The 17,639-nt window shown below is 34.9% G+C and overlaps 1 long non-coding RNA gene across 1 annotated transcript; it reads right to left on the reverse strand.

Annotated features, from left to right (window-relative positions):
- Positions 1-5,328: 5,328 nt before the first annotated feature.
- LOC309632544 lies at positions 5,329-17,411 on the reverse strand. The gene is made up of 2 exons (XR_014246969.1): positions 13,021-17,411; positions 5,329-10,420 (listed from the first exon to the last, which is right to left on the reverse strand). It is a non-coding gene; the product is annotated as an uncharacterized lncRNA (long non-coding RNA).
- Between the last annotated feature and the right edge of the window lie 228 nt (positions 17,412-17,639).

Below are 17,639 nucleotides of genomic sequence, written 5' to 3' on the forward strand. Positions count from 1 at the left end.
GATGGTCTATAGGGGTAAATTGCTTCTGTAAATGATCAGAGGTGAACAGATTCATGAAATATTTAGAAGGTAAAATTGATTTGACATTTGGGTTTATGGTATGAGCACGATGGAAGGGAGATTTCAAGGAGGACTCTTAAATTTTTGATTTATGAAACTAATGGTATTTTATTCCATTCATTGAGAAAAAGAAGCCATGAATAAAATCTGTCTTAAGGGGGAAGATCACGCATGAATGCTGCTTTGGGCGTGTTAAATTTTAGGTGTTTATTAGATATTTAAGTATGGAGCTCAAGTAGATAGATAAGTAATCCTTGAGCTCAGAAGAAATGTTTAGACTCTGAAAGTATAAATTTGGAAACCACTGGCTTATTTTTAAAATATATAGATTCTTACATTACGTATAGGTGAGAGGAAAAAATTTTTAAGAGTGGATTGAAAAATTCAACAAGAAGAGTGCACTAGAATGAATTTCAACAGACCAATACTTGAATAAAGTACTCTAAAATGATATTTGAGTTCAATATATCAACAATCATAACCAAAAAATCATCTTGTTTCACCTGTAAGCTTTTAGGTGGGCAAAATATTTTTATTCATGTTTTATATATAAGGTAATAAAAATCTGCATAGATGCTGTGACCTGCCCAGTGCCAGATACAGTAAGTTCAAAGGGCTTGAAGGAGCAAAGAGTGGTTCCAAACCTGGGAAATTCGGCTCCTCATTTTCCACAATGTAAGTAAATTGTAGATTAACATAAATAATGGGACATATCTACTTGTCTTATTTTTGCTCGTGGCTAATTCTAATTCATGTAAATAAAGCTGAATTAATAGATTTAAAACATTTTCAAAACATGGATTTAATTTCACAGGTGAAAAAGAAAGAGTAATAAGAGGTCCTTGTTGTTGAAAATGTTGGAAACATGATACTGAATTATTTTAGTTCTATTTCATAGCATTATCATTTCCTTGAGCATTTAGAAATAATTTAATTTAGTCAGGGTTTCACCAAAAAGATATTTATAGTATGGTAAAGAAAACAATGAATTACAACAGGATATACAGAAAAGGATAGATTTATGTAATGTAATGGGAAGTGACATTTATATGGTATTTTATAATTATAGGAGGGTTTATAATTATATGGGTAAACATAAAAGGATTCACTTTAATTGGCCAATGTGTGTATATATAGAGAGCAGTGACCCCCTCCCCACCCTTCATTCCAATGCCAACTTCTTGACTCTCAGAACCATGGTGTGTTTCAGATATCCTATGGAAAATGCTCATGAAAGGTGAACACAGTCATTGGGTAAATTGTGTTTACTATTCACTAATCATTGTAATAACATACATGGTTATCAATGATGAAAGTGATCTAGATTTAACTGGGAAATGCAAAGGAAAACTGGATCATAAATTTTGGGGGGTAAGCTTTTTTAAGATTTTGATAATAAGAGGGCCAGTTGCACAGTATGATACATCTCTTTCCTTTCTGCTTTTGGGTGTTCCTGAGTAAGGACAGGATGTTGGAGCAGCTATAACCCTCTTGTGATCATGACGAAAGAGTCACTGCCACAGTGAGAGTGGCAGGACAGAAAAAGGTATGGGATACTGCTTGGGTCCTTGGTGACATCACCAAGCCTCTGAACAACCCTCAAACACAGGCTTTCAAATATATGGCAAATGATATTAGAAAGGAACTATTATTTAGTAATTAAGAGTATGGAATCTCTGAAGCCATGTTATTTGAATTTGGAACATGGCTCTGACATTTGCTAGCTGTGTAACCTTAGGTAAGTTACTCAACCACTCTGTGCTCTTGAGAGGAAATAGTTAACACAACAGATCTGTTTAACTCAGTTCTTGCTCATATGTTACCATCATGATGGCCCTTGGTCGAACATTAAAACTAAACTATTGGGATGTTCTTATAATTGCTTGGTAATGACTTACATTTTTACATGCCTAGAGCAGTGGGTCAAGATGAACCAGGTTGTTCGCATGTTTAAAGTGAGACATGATGATTCATTACATGTACCTACTACCTAGTTTGGGAGTTTGCATCATGGCTGGTTTTGGACTCCAAGTTTCAAGTAGACTTCCCTGGGCAAGGATATCTCACACATTTTTCTGCAGTTAGTAGCTAGAGAGAAAGATGTGCCCATGCCGTCCCCCACAGAGGAAGATAGGAAATCTCAATTTTGCCCTGTCTAGCTTCAACCTGTGTATATGTTTGTGCTGCCTTTCCTGCACTGTATTCTTCACTGTAATAAATCTTAGCCATGAGTATAATTTTATGCTGAGGCATGTGATTTCTTCCAGTGAATCACTGAGTGGACGGTTGTAGGACTGTGGATATAGCCCTTGATTCCAACTCTACCTCACAGGTTTAATTCGAGAATTAAAATAATTAATATATATGAGATACTTATTAAATAACTGTCTGGCAGATATAAAAGAAACAAATGAGTTAGTTAGCATTCCTTTTTCAAAAACTTTTAAAGTGAATTTTACTGGCTATTCACTTGCTCATATAGAAAGAATCCTACTATTTGAGGGTTCCTATTTAAAAAAGAAAAATCTGAGCTTTCTAGATTTTTGGCTTAAAAAGTATATGGGAAAGGGATTTATTGATGAGGAATGAACACAAGGGAAAGAGCTTCAAAGTGTGTTATAATTACTGAATTTATGTCAGAACTAATTATTTTTAGTTTAGGTTTATTATTGGTTGACAATATATAAGTGGTTTCACTATGTGCTGCCTATCCATGGAACTATAGCGCTGCATTAACACTGATAAATTCTGGGTTCGGTCTTTCAGTTGTTAGACTATAACCGTGTATGTTTAATCATTTAATGAAAGAATAGCAAAAAGCAATGTTAACCCTAATGCAATGAGCCAGTTTATCTTTACCATAGCTAAAAACGCAACTGCTGTAGTGCTGGCAAGAGCTGACTCAATGAAATGAAAACACCATCTGTGCTGAGAAGACATATACCTGTTTGTATGATTTTCTTCTCAACAGCCCCTTGTTTACAGTGCAAGTGAATTTTATATCCATATGAAGTGTGAGTTCACTGCTGTGGAAGTCCGTAACGTGGGAAATAGACACACTGAAAAACCTAAGATTGATTATCCTTGTAAAAAGCATCAACACAGCATGTACCAGTGGATATGTTGAAAAGGACAGAAAGGGTACAGGCATATTTACACTCACCAGAGGTTAAATCTTGCAGTATATTTCTGGGGGGACTATTTTAAGACATTCTCCATATTAGAAAAGTTAAAATGCCAAAATCTAACAACTAAAGATAAAAATGAGCATTTGATTTTAAATTCTCTAATAAGACATGAGCTTTATCATACAGTAAAAGTAAGCAGTATCTGCATATTGTTTTACAGTGTATTTTTACTTTCCGTACTTCCTTCCAGGGAGGTTAAAAATACTATATTGAGTAGAGTTTTATTATCTACCAGGCACTGCATATTGTACTGGGTGCTTTTCATGATGGTGATAGTAATGATGATATAATAACAAAAGCAATAAACACATACTCAGACCTGGCACTGGGAAGCATTTAAATACATTTAGTTTATGAGTATATTATTTAATATTCACAATTTCATGAGGATTAGGAAGAACCGGTGTTACCAGGCTTTGCGGGGTCCTTCATCTAAGCTCTAGGTTCTTCTAACCACCACCTCTACCCTGCTGCTCCCCAAGTCCTAGAAGGGCTAGCTGACTCCTGGAGTTATTCTCTCTCTAGGTTCACCTTGGGATCTCATTTGCCCTTTCAGCTCTCCAACACCTTGGTAACTAATTTCCTATATAAAATCCCCTCCACTGAATTCCTAGTGTGGTTTCTGTTTTCCTGCCTGGTCTTTGACCGTTGCAGTCACACATGATTGAAATCACATATTCCTTCTTCACATTAAATTCAATTCCATTCACAAAATATTTTATTGAGGGCATAAACTGTCAGGCACTATTACAGAGGTAAAGAAACCTGAGTCTTCAGATTAGACAAGCTGAATGCAGGCCCTCCTCAGCAGCGCATTCAGTCTGCCTGTTCCTCTGCTTATACTTCAAGCCACAACCCTGAATCATCAATACCTGTAATAATCCTTTTCGCAGTTCTGAAACATAACTGCTAATTATCGCCACCCAATGAAAATATTTTAATACTGTTCCTTCTAACCTCATAATTTAATTTCATTCTCTGCTTTTTGAAGATATACATGTGCTTTTCACCTCAACTCCTTTAAGAAAAATATTAAATCTACTTTAGCTGAGAGGCTACCCATCCAAAACAAAAGTAATAAAGGTAAGTATTAAGGGAAGATTTAATAGTCTCTAACCAGGCCTAATTAGGGTAAACATATATGTAGATTTAAATAGGAGTTTAGAACTATTGTCCCAACTTAGCAGTTGTTAAGATTTTATTATCATTATTAACACTGCATTAAAATAAATTTCTCTCCCCTGCCATTGTCTGTTCTAATACTTAGTGAAGCTATGTGCAGTAAAAGAATTCTTACTTTATCCTGTGTTCAAATCTGAAAGATGGCCAGCAAATAGCTCTTTTTTCTGATTCTCTTCAAGCCCAGGTTACTTATACTTTTCAAGTTCAATATGCACAGTGCTTGCTGGAAAATGAATTATCCTGCATTCAAACGGCTAGAAAAGCTGTTTCCAGTGTTAGGTGGTAGTGGGAAAGCTATTTCATATTACGTCCTTTCCTGGTCGGTTAGAGTACCAACCACTTGTGTCATGTCGTGGCCGGCCAACTAAAGCTTGCATGCAGCACCTTGGCATTGTCAAAGGGAAACATGGTAAATTATAGGTTAGATGTATAAGGAATAATTGTAGGAAATAAATTGATAGTTGTCTGGATGTTCTTGCTACAATGATTTTGTACTTTTATGTAGAATAATTCTACTGTTTATTTATGTTATTATTTGGAAACACTTCAGTTTTGCAAGAATACCTTTTTGTAGCAATTACCTCAAAAGCAGGAAAGTCATGTTTAATGTAAATTTAAATACCAAATTCAAATGCTCAAAGAGTTTGATGATGGACACATAACTTGCACTTATTGATATTTACTGTTCTACCTGGGCACAGATGATACCATTTATTCGTGAAAACCAGATGTCACAAATCCTCCTAAAAAACATCACCATTTGTTTTATAAGCTTTGTAGTCATTTTAAGAAGGTAATTTAACACACGCAGTTGCAGAAGTTCCAATTACATATCACTCTGCGAAGCAGTACTTTTCATTTAGATCAAATGACTGTTCTTCTAAATCAATTTCCCTCCTTTCTTTTTTTTTTAAATTTATTTATTTATGGTTGTGTTGGGTCTTCGTTTCTGTGCGAGGGCTTTCTCCAGTTGCGGAGAGCGGGGGCCACTCTTCATCGCGGTGCGCGGGCCTCTCATTATCGCGGCCTCCCGTTGCGGGGCACAGGCTCCAGACGCGCAGGCTCAGTAGTTGTGGCTCACGGGCCCAGTTGCTCCGCGGCATGTGGGATCTTCCCAGACCAGGGCTCGAACCCGCGTCCCCTGCATTGGCAGGCAGATTCTCAACCACTGCGCCACCAGGGAAGCCCTCCCTCCTTTCTGATTCCACGTAGGTATAGGTATAGGTAGAAAAACTGTAAATGTTTTGGCTCCATTAGCTGAGAACCTCATATACGGTTGAATGATGCATTGGATATTTTGAAAAGGAAACAGTTTCTTTGAATAATATTTTTTCCCTCTGTAGTATAGGCTATAGGATAGAAAAATCCCTGAAGTATAAGTGGGAGGAAAAAAGGGGTAGGAACATACAAAGATAAACTAGATTATTATTCCAAAATATGCTGCTCCACAGCGAGAAGAATCGTTGGTTTCTCCATTTCACTACTTCTATCCCATTTTCCTGTGATTTTATTAACTGCTAAATCCTCTCTGTATCATTCCCATTTCAACAATCATCACTTACAACTTTTACTACTTTAGGCATGTGCTATTACAATATAATTCAGTTCTTCATTGACTATAAATAAAATAGACATATTGGCAAATAAACATGAAGTTAATGCTTAGAACTGTGCCTGACTCATAATAGATGTTGAGTAAATATTTGGTGAATGAATAAAATGGGAGGACAGAATGTTGGGGGAAATTAGACTTAAGAAGGACATACAATAAAAATAAAGCTCTTGAGAAAGCACAGTAAGAATCATTGACTTTAGGGCTTAAAGAGATTGTAAATCAATGGAGAAAGAAATTGATTTATACAAATTTCATGTATGTGCATCATTTTAGAATAATTATAAACAACTGTTTTCATGACACAGTTTGAAAACAAGGACCTATTTCCATATCACAGAACCTAAAATATTGTTCATTTAAATAGTTTTTTGCTTCCTAGCACATCCATTTTTGCATAGATACAGTTCAACTGCTGATTCTGCCACAGTCTGTAGAGAAAGCTCCTGCTAGAGCTGGGGAAGATGGTCTCCTGACAGCTCCTAAAGTTTTGATAATCCTGTACCAAGTACTAAATCTCACCTCTCACCCTACATGTTCTAATTAGCAATCTATTATTACTACATATGGCTTTTCATCTTTATGGCCATGCCCTATGTTTATTTTCATTGTTAAATCTGATAGCAATGTAAGCTCTTTTGATAGAGGCAATTCATTTAAGAGAACATACACATTCTTGTTCTCTACAATCTCATGCAATAAATTCTGATTCCCTTTGCTTCCCTTTATGTCTTCGGATCTTACAGCAATATACAATCACAAGCACAGTATCTACTAGCAAGAATAAAGAGAGACTTGCCAATTTTTCATGATCACAAAGGGAGGGTTATACACTTTTATTAACTGCCCTGAAATGATCTGGGGGTCACCATTTCCATAAAGTTTTTACTGACCCCCTAAATCATGAGTAGTGTACCTCTTAAAACTCACATGTCTTCATTTTTCTTTCTGTCTTGAGTACACCTTATTAGTACATCTCTTTTTTTTTAAATTATATGTGCTTATTCAACAATTTTAACTCAGTATAGAACATATATGAAATCCCTTTATTTTTAATTCAGTTGAAAAATGCATGCCTTTAGGACTGAAACTAGGTGCGTATATTTATGTTCCTCTCTCACAACATCTATCAAAATAACTATTACATATTAGCTACTGAAAATCTTTCCTAAAGTAATAAAGAAATGGGTGAATCTACATTTAAGAAAGGCATCTCAGTTTAACAACATCTATAATACTTAATAGTTACCACCTGCTATATATTTTGTGGTGGTATTTATTCTTTCATTCAGATATGTACTTAGTGCCTAGTATGTGCTGTTCTGTGGCATTGGTAGTTAAAGTACTGAAGAATAATACAAATATTCACTTCATGCAGACACTGTGAATTCTTCCTGGTTCAATAACAGCAGTTCTGTGCTGCATTTTAAAGAGTTTTGTTGAGGTAAGACATACTTTGTTCAAATTCTTGGGGCAAATTATTTTTTATCTTTCTTGTGTTGTGGTCATGTCAAGCCCTTGTGCAGCTTTCGTGGTGTACCCTGCAACTTGTATCACCCAACGCTAATTCCAAACTCCTTCTTTTCTTACTTTTTTTCACCTTGGAAGCTGAAAGTTAAGTGTACAATTTCTCAGCTTCCCTAGACATCTAACGGTAGATGTATGACACAATTTTGAGCAATGGGATATAAACAAACGACTTCCGTAATCACTTCTGGGTGAAGTTTTCTTTCCCAACAGAAAGGTAGAGATGCAGCTGAGGTTATCGTTTTGACTGTTCATTTTTATACCCTTAAAATGGGATTTCATGATTGGAACTACAGGAGCATCTTGTGATGGTGCAGTCACAGACAGTCATCAGATGCACGAAAAACCATAAAAAGCTTCTAATGGCATCATTGAACAGCTGATCCGACATCAACAGCTGGCTCTTTCAGCCCTCTTGTGAATAAGGAAAATAAAATCCAATTTAGTTAAGTCACGAAAGTTAGGTTTTTTTTACTTGCAGCTGAGTACATTCCTGATTGACTCACAGTACAGTTGTAGATAACTCTTGTTATTCTTTTTAATCATTTCACACAGTGGCACAGTTGAGGAGAAATCACTAATTCACCTTGTTAGAAACAATAATTTTGTTCTCTAAGATGTTTTACAATTTATAGAGGAAAATCACGTTTGGCATTTTAGATTTATTAGAAATAATTTGGGTCAGAAATATGTCAGTTACAGGCAGTATTCCATCAATAAATTAAAGGTACTCTAACTTGGTATATTTAATGGGGCAGGGGGCAGAAATTTTTTCTCCTTTAGAAGTACACTTATTGAAAAATGACAGGAGGTGCAAATACAATGTGACTGGTGATATTTTTCTCTTCCCCTATAAGTGAAGATGTATGAAACTAGAAGCCAATTTTTCTTCTATGCTGAGAAATTGAGACTGGATAGCTAGAGAGAGCTGAGCACATTCAAGCAGAATAAAAATGCTCTGCCATCAAAAGACTCCCAAATAAAACCTTAGCAAAAGAAAGTGTGCTACAGGCTCAGGGATTTTCAGTTCTTATAGAATTATAAGGAAGCAGAGTGTTAAAATTTATTTTTCGTAGAAAAAGAGGGAAAAGAGGAAAAAGGAGAAAGAATACATTGTTATCAAAGAATGGTAACTGAAATAGCAAAAAAGGACCAGGTTATACCTTGCTATTTGTATTCATTTAAAGCAGAATTATATTTAATAATTTGAATAATATGCTATTTGCAATTCTTAATAGAGTAGGCCTCTGATTATGCAGTGACTAGAAACTGATCATGCAATTATGACCAATTTAAAAATTATGTTCCAGTAGTGACTAATAAATACCCATACCTTAAATGTTTTCAAACATAAAATATAAAAATACAGGTATCCCCATGTAAGGTAGGCATAGATATCAATTTTCAGAATTAAAAATATGTTTTACAGTGTTTACCCATGCTTAATTGGGTAGCAATGAGAGAAAATTGTTATTATGGAGTTTTACAAATTATTCAACTCAGTTTTCATTAATACAAAAACTCTTTTTACTTTATTCATATTTATCAGTTTGTATGTTCTTTCATTAAAATACACGACTGCAATAATAACTAGCATAAACAGTGTGGCATAAAAAAGATAACATTTAAGTATGTATCTCAACTGGTGTGAGCAAGGAGTACATAGACATGTTAGTAAAGTTATCATGTAAATCATTGTCCCAGCTGAATGATTATGAAAGAGAAAGGGGCTATTCGTTGGATGGGGCACTGGGAAGCAGGTATAAACTATGACAGTCCCAGGCAAGCCTGGAGGTATAGTCACCCTATTAACTCTGAATATTTAGTATGGTGAGCATCCATTAATCTGTTATAGGTAAATGGGGTTGTAGGGTCTGTTACAGGAATTAGGAGATGCAGATAAAATGCAATTTATTGTTAGGTGTTGTTATTTACTTTCATGTTCATAGAAAAAGTTAAATTGATGGAATCATGTACTACATTTATATTTAATGTGTATTCTGTTCACTCGTATAAATTCATGGTGGAACATAAGAAACATAATCATTTGAATCAGACCACCCTTTTCATTTAGTGGCATTGACCTGAAATAAAAACATTTAATTCACACTCCTAAAATGCTACCAAAGACCTTTCTAATCATGAGGCTCATTCTATCCAAGAGAAGGGTCTTGCACCAGACGTCTGTGCCCATCTCTCTAAAAGGTCAGAACAACTATGCTAGTGAAGACTATGCATTGTATTTTAGGTAGACTAGATGTGTATACCAGATTTGCTAGAGTCCATCCACAAGCTTTAAAACAATTTTAGCTGCAGCTGGCCAAAATCACTTCTCTTAGGACTGACTCAAATCAATTTCCCTTATTTGCCATTTCCATCTACTTTCAAACTTTCTCATATCAACATTTTCACTATTATAAATGTTAAGGTTGTTGTGTTATAAAATGTAAATTGCACTGTATCAGATAGTGCTTTTATGTTTCTTTTGGTTCTTGCTCGAATAGTGAAGGATTATGAAATGCCTGGAAAAGAAATTAAAGATTCGTAGAAATAAGAGAAAGGAAAAGCAAACATTTAATCATTTAACTCTGTCTCCCAAAAAGGATAGGGTTTCTTCCTTAAGGTGTACTTTAATCTTTTGTGAAAATTTAGAGATAAAAATAGTAATAATTTTAGAAATGCATGTTTCCAGATTCTTCGTATGTTCCCCCACACACGCCTTCATATTAAAAACAAGATCACATGTCGTTTTCTGGAGAATTCAAGATATTTAACTTCTCTTAATCAATTTCTCAGATGATGTTTTAATTGTTGGCTTAATCTGTGACAGATAAGACAGAGGAATCATATTCTTTACAGTTAAATTCCAGTTCTAAAAGAAGAGAGGCTTTTGTGTTTTATTTCAATTTTTTTCTATATTTTTTCCTACATTTACATTAGAATGTCCAAAATACATTTCACATTTCTTCATATAAACTTGTCTAGTAATGATTACCCAGACTCCATCTTGTAGAAATATTCCTCTAGAACTAATGAAGCTAGAATAAAACATATTCTGAAGAATAATTTATCCCAATTTTTATTTTAAAAAATAAAATATATAACCTTCACCTAGATCCACCAATTAAATATGTCTCCCTCTCCCTCACTCTCTCCCTTCCACCTTCTTTCCACCTTTTCTTTCTCTTCCCCCCTCCCACACTCACTCACTCCCCCCACACAAACACACAGTGAAACACACAGTTGTAGGTGTCATGACACATCAGCTCTGAATATTTAGTATATATCTCCCCCCCGCAAAATACAGTCTCCTTCTTAACGACAATATAATTATCGCCTCTGGAAAATTTAACCATATTACTAATAGTACTTAATACACAGCACAGATTCAAATTTCTAGAAATTAACCCAGAATACAAACAAGGATTTGCCATGAATCTTTAGTCTCCTTTATTCCAAACAAGTCCCTCATTTCTTTGGTATTTCATGGTATTGAAATTTTTGAAGAATCAAGGCTACTTGTTTTGCTGAGTGAATCTAAATTAGGGTATATATCATTGTTTCTTCATTATTGTATTCAGGTTAAACACTTTGGGCAGGGATTCTACATAAATGGTACTGTGTCCTCAATATACCACATCTGAAAAATGTATGTATTAAACTACTTGCTCATTCAAATACTTTTGTTAAAAAATAGTTTTATTATTATCACTCCAATTCTACAAACAATAGCAAAGCCAGTAACTAACTTCAAGATTTAGAATATATCTGGCTGAGAATCTCGAAAGTACCATGTTCAAAGATACTTGGATTAATTCTTTTTTTCCTTCTTCCATGTGGTTATCAATTTTATATAAGGTTATAATTTTTGTTTTGCATTTCTACTCAGTTTTAGGCATTTTTCCATCCTACACATTTAATTTTCCTTTTTAAATATGGAAAAATGTTGATATAATTTGGAGGGCAAAATGATATAAAAAGGTATCCTCAAAGGAATTCCACTCCCTTTATTGTCCATAACCTATTCCTAACTACCAATTTGGTAATCAGATTTATTCCTGGTTTATTACTTTTTTTCTTTTTTGCAAAATATCCTTTTTGTTATACAAAATTTTGTTATATATACATTTTCATAAAAATAATATTAATTTGTATTTAGTATCAGGCACTGTTAGGATGATTGAAACAAATTGAAACAGGTTGTTGTAAGAATTTTTGATATTGATCTTTTTCATCTCTCATAAATTACTCAACCAGGCCTGATGATAAAAATGTTTGCTAAAGGAAATGTACCATTCTAGTTCTCATCTATCCACTAAATAGTTTAGCAGCAAAATATCTTTCAACTGACATTTGCAGATACCTTAATTGATGCAGCTGTTTTTCATTTTCTGTTTTGGACTCAATCGTTTGAGCAATTGCACAATCCACCTTTATTCTGCACATTCATATTCAACACACGTTTACATACCTACCATGTGCCAAGTTGGGGCTAATGTTTCGGCACTATTTTCCTTGTTTAATCTTTAAAGTCTCTATTTTTCCTATTTTGTAATTAAGGAAAGTAAGTTTCATCTTCGGACCTAGAGTTTTGTTTTTGTTTTTGTTTTTAATCAGTGAGTACTTCTCTGTTTTGCCTCTTCTGTAAACTGTAAGAAATAATTAAAATCCAAGATTTGAGGTCAGCTTGTTTTTAAACAAAAGACAATAAAGAACTTGAACTGTGAGTGGTGGGTTCACAGTAGCAAAGTAGTGGTTGCCAGATAACTGAGTACTGAGATATGTAACTCCGTGAATTACATACCTCAGGAAAGAGGGGGACTTGAAGTGCAGTGTTACACGCTCAGTTTGTCTTTCTTTTATTTAACTCTGCCAATGGATTAGTCAAAGGAAATGCAAAGGGGGTAATCTCAGGAAGACAATACTCCCTTTGATAAGTGGTCCCATAAAAATATATCCTGTGGTCAATTAAACTTAAAATTCATTAGAATAGGGCTTCCCTGGTGGTGCAGTGGTTGAGAATCTGCCTGCCAATGCAGGGGACACGGGTTCGAGCCCTGGTCTGGGACGATCCCACACGCCGCGGAGCAACTAGGCCCGTGAGCCACAACTACTGAGCCTGCGCGTCTGGAGCCTGTGCTCCGCAACAAGAGAGGCCGCGATAGTGAGAGGCCCGCGCACCGCGATGAAGAGTGGCCCCCGCTCACCACAACTAGAGAAAGCCCTCGCACAGAAATGAAGACCCAACACGGCCAAAAATAAATAAATAAATAAATACGTAAAATTAAAAAAAAAAAAAATTCATTAGAATATATTTTATTCAACTTCCTACACAAGCAAAAAAAATTTTTGGTGGGACTAGAGAGTGAAAAAATCTTTCTTTTTTCTTGTAAGGGGAAATTTTCATTTAAAATGGAGGAAAATATATATAATATTCTATACCTTTTATACAGCTATTTCACTTTTAGGAATCTATCCTATAGACTATATGTGACATAGAAATGTAAGTGAACAAAAGTTTTTACTATAAGCTATTTTTCCATTAGGTTAATGTAGCCATCATTATGTGAATATTCTTCCATGTTTTTTAAAACATTTTTTATAAATGCATATCTTGGGGCATTTTTTCTTGTTTTCATTACCCCGCTTCCAAATTATTTCTCCTATAACTGTTCACCTTACATCTATGATTTAATTGTTATAAAGTGACCGCTGTGGGTTGAATTATATTTTTCAGAATGATATGTTGACTTCCTAACCCTAGGTACCTGTGAATGTGACCTTATTTGGAAATAGGGTCTTTGCAGATGTAATCAAGTAAAAATGAGATCATAACTAGATTTGATTGGGCCATAAGTCCAATGACAGGTGCTTTATTAGGAGAGGGAAATTTGCAAACACACACTCACAGAGGAGAGATGGTCATATGAAGACAGAAGCAGAAATTGGACTGATGCAGCTGCAAGCCAAGGAAAGCCAAAGCTGGTCAGCAGCCATCAGAAGCCAGGAGATGCAAGGAAGGGTTCTTCCCTAGAGACTTTGAAGGGAACATGGCCCTGACAACCCCTTTGATTTAGGACTTCTAGCCTTCGGGACTGTGAGAGAATAAATTTCTATTGTTTTCATCCACCCAGTATGGGGTATTTTACTATAACAACCTTAGGAAACTAATATAGTGACTGATAGCTTGCTGTCTCTTGCTATCAGATTTTCATATGCACATTCCAAACACGTCCCAGAATCTATCTGTTTCCTGCACCCCAGGCAGTGTTCCCTGTCTGTCCAATCAGAGCAATCCTAGCCAAAAACATTCCTCCCAGAGTAACTGACTCAGTGAACTCAGATGAACCAAGAAAGCAAGAAGTTGAATTTTCTTACAGCTTTTCCTCCAAATTCATGGTTCTTACCTTTACTTCCTATATTAACTCTTTTTTTTACAGCTTTGTTGAAGTATAACTGATATACAAAGAACTGCATATATTAATGTGTACAATGTGAAGAGTTACACCCGTGATACCATTACTGTGATCAAAGTAAAAGACATATCTAACACTTCCCAGGGTTTCCTTTGCCTCCCTTTGTTTTGTTTTTATTTTTTTTATCAGATAAAACTTTCATTTTGAATTTACCCTGAGACTGTCATTGCATTGAAGGCTCCCCAGAGTTCTCAGTTGCCATTACGGAACATAGGGCTTCTCAGAGCCTGTGGGCCTCGTTACAGAATGGCCTTGCCTTCCTGTCAGTGTCGGACTGTGGACTATTGACCCTAAAATGAAAGCGTATGTCCCACTCAGTGCTTTTTGACTATCCTAAACGCCCAGCGCTGATGAAAAGTGTTATATTTTCTATTCCTCCTTTCATAATGTGAAAATAGAATACAAAATGAATGATCCTTCATTAATAACTGCATTTTTAAAAAGCCAGTGTAAATATTGTCCTTACAAGTGCTATATGTTTAAGGAAAAGATATATAACTTTCTCTACTAGGCAAACACTAAAATTTATAGCACAGAGAAAGATAAAATTGAATTAAGTTGACACTATTACAAAGAGAGTATCTGGGCATTATTTGTCAGTTTCTAAATTATTTTAGCCTTGTGCATTCCTTCAAACATTGGACAATAGCAAATAGGTATAATTCATGACACACCCTAAGGGGCTGGCTATTTTCTACTAAATTAACCACAACAAATGGAAACAACAACAGACATTCTTCCTACTTTGATTCTGGTATAGAATTAATATCACTGACACTCACTAAACATATAAAATAACATGAATAAGAATGAGAATCTTCTATGGAAAATTCATATTTGCTGAACCACTTACAATATTTTCCTGGTGTAATTAGAAACACATTTACATTTATGTCATTGAACTATGAATTCCACCAGCACTTTATATTTTTCCATTTGTTTCTTTATTTTTAGACTATTATTCTTTCAGGCCTATGTTAGTGAACTTAGATTTCATGTTTATTACAAAAATAACAGAAACCACCATTTTAAATGAATCTATCAAATGTCCTAATACTATGTAAAATAATCAAAACTGTGATCAAAATCAGGAGATATGCTAAATAGAAGCATTTTAAAAATGAGTATTCTCAGGACAGTGCAATACTCACTCCTTTATTATTAGTAGCTACCTTCATTCATGACAGTCTGTCTCCCCTCGTTTGTTTCTTACGACAATTTCAGTACATTAGTACCCTACATCCTGTCATAAGGAATGTGATAACATACTGAAATTTCTTCAATCCCAATCAGTATGGTGCCCAGAAGCTTTGTATATATTCAGCAGCACAACTAGCTCTGTGTTCCTGAAAATTAATGAATCAAATGCTGCTTTCTCCAGTGCCTTAGCATATCGTTGGGCTTTGAAAAAAATCAGTATTTTTCTTCTATGTATAAGTGAGGTAAAAGGGAGGGGGGAAGTATTTGAATTAATGAAAGCTATGAATTATTAATTATTTTGGGAAGATAAAATTATTTTTCATGTAATATCATTTAGTAATAGATTAATTATAACTAAATAAGGTTAAGTAGAGGTCCTGTTGTTTGCATGTTAATATTACTTTTATTTTATTACTTTTATTATTATGCAGAGTGATATAAAGGAAAGCTCAAGCATTTCAACTATAATATTATATTTTGTGCATATATTTTTTTCATTTTAGGATTATATAAATAAGGTTTAGTTCGGCCTTAGTAGAATACACACTGATTCCTCATAACCATAGTTCAATTAATAATAAAGACTGTGTTCAGTATAGTCATTGGAGACAAAAATTTCAACAAATGTCAATGAGAATATGTAGAACATCTAATAAATTAAGAATTAACTTCTTATAGCTTTAGTAAATTTGTCAAAGTTGTAGCAGAAATTAACTTGATTCAAATTTTGGTTAAATTTTTAATGAGTAATAGAACACTTTAATGAGTAATATGAACACTTCCATGCCAGAAAACCCTTTCAAATAAAGTATAATTATGTGATAACTCAAAGTGAATTATGGAAAATATTTACAGCCTTTTATTTTCTCAGCCAAGTTCATGAGTGCGTAGCATACTATATGTGTTTGAATTGTTGAACGTCACCAGTTTAAATTGGCTGGGAAGAGATTTTCAAAACGTGATGACAGTTTAGTCAAGGCAGAGAAATCAGCATGCAGAAAGACATGGGAAGAAAAAGAAAGTGAATCATTTACAATCTTTCTAGTCATTCAAGATGGCTGTATTATAGAATGCATGGACAATGCTTTTAAGAAATGAGCTCAGATCCTGAAAGATCTGAGATGCCAAAAAATTGGCACTTTATCAAAGTGCCCTTATCAAAAGGCTATGAGGAGACTAAAGGAATTTAAGCAGAGAAGTAATAGAATCATATTTGCAGTTTAGAAACATAAGTAAGATACCTTATTAAGAATGGATGCAAGGATGGATTGTTGGTAGGAAGAGGTAGTTTGCAAGTTTGGGTAGGGCAAACTGCTTTTTCTTGAGTTATTTTCCCTCCTTGAAAGAATTTGAATCTGGAGTAATATTCTCAACTGCTTATACACACATCACAGGTGTTCATGGATTGATAGGATGTTTCGAAGGCTACATTCTAACCCCAGAAGCCTGAAGAAGTATGTGGTTCATCCCAGTGTCTGAGATACATCCAGGGAATATGGGAGCAAGCAGGACTCTACTATTGTCTATGGTACAAACAATACAAATATCATCGTCAATTTAGTAAGATTCTAGGAAGAAGCCTTCAGTTGTTCAAGTGTCTTGAAAGAGCAGGCAAAGTACATTTGAAGAGACCCACAATTTTGTGACCATCAAAGCTCTGAGGGACCCATTGTTAGAGGTTCCAGGAACCATTGTCTTGAACCCTCGGGCATGACACCTGTCCACAGTGGGTGCCAAATAAAAGCTTGTTAAACTTTTTCTGTCCTCTCATACCAACACATGCACATACACTTTTATAGATAATAGCTAGATTCCACTTTAGAGTGCAGGAAAAAAAAGGCCCGTAAATTTAGGGTTAGGAAAAAAATAGTATTTACTCCAGAAAGAAATCATTTGAAGTCATACAGTCTCATCCAAACAAGGAATAACAAAAGCAGAAAACAAAGATGGTGAGAAACAGGTTATTTGCTTTTTTCTATTATGCTCTTAATTTTTTCAATTTCCTAACTATCCTTCTGTCATTTTTTTATAATCTTTAGTGTCTAATTATTCTGATTATGGGAGAAGGGATACGCACATGACAAGCAAAAACCATGCTGATGCCGGGTCTTAGGATGTACACATTACAAATATATGAAAACTTTTGTTGTAAATTAATACCAAAGTGTTAAACTCTAACTCTGTAAGAAAGGAGCAAACCACTTCGTGATCCCTGCGTGAAAGAAAGTAGGATGTCAAGAGGTCAGGGTGTGAGATTCTTCTGTTTCCCTTGCCTTTCGTCAAGGGGTTGTGTTGTGCCACTGGCATGACAAATAAAGAAGCTTCAGCCAGGACTAGGTTTAGGAATATGGCAGCTTGCATGCAGCAGTAACATGAGCAGCACAGAAAATACTC

The sequence above is a fragment of the Balaenoptera borealis genome (assembly GCF_965194805.1).
Source record: "Balaenoptera borealis genome assembly, chromosome: 7".
Classification (NCBI taxonomy): Eukaryota; Metazoa; Chordata; class Mammalia; order Artiodactyla; family Balaenopteridae; genus Balaenoptera; species Balaenoptera borealis.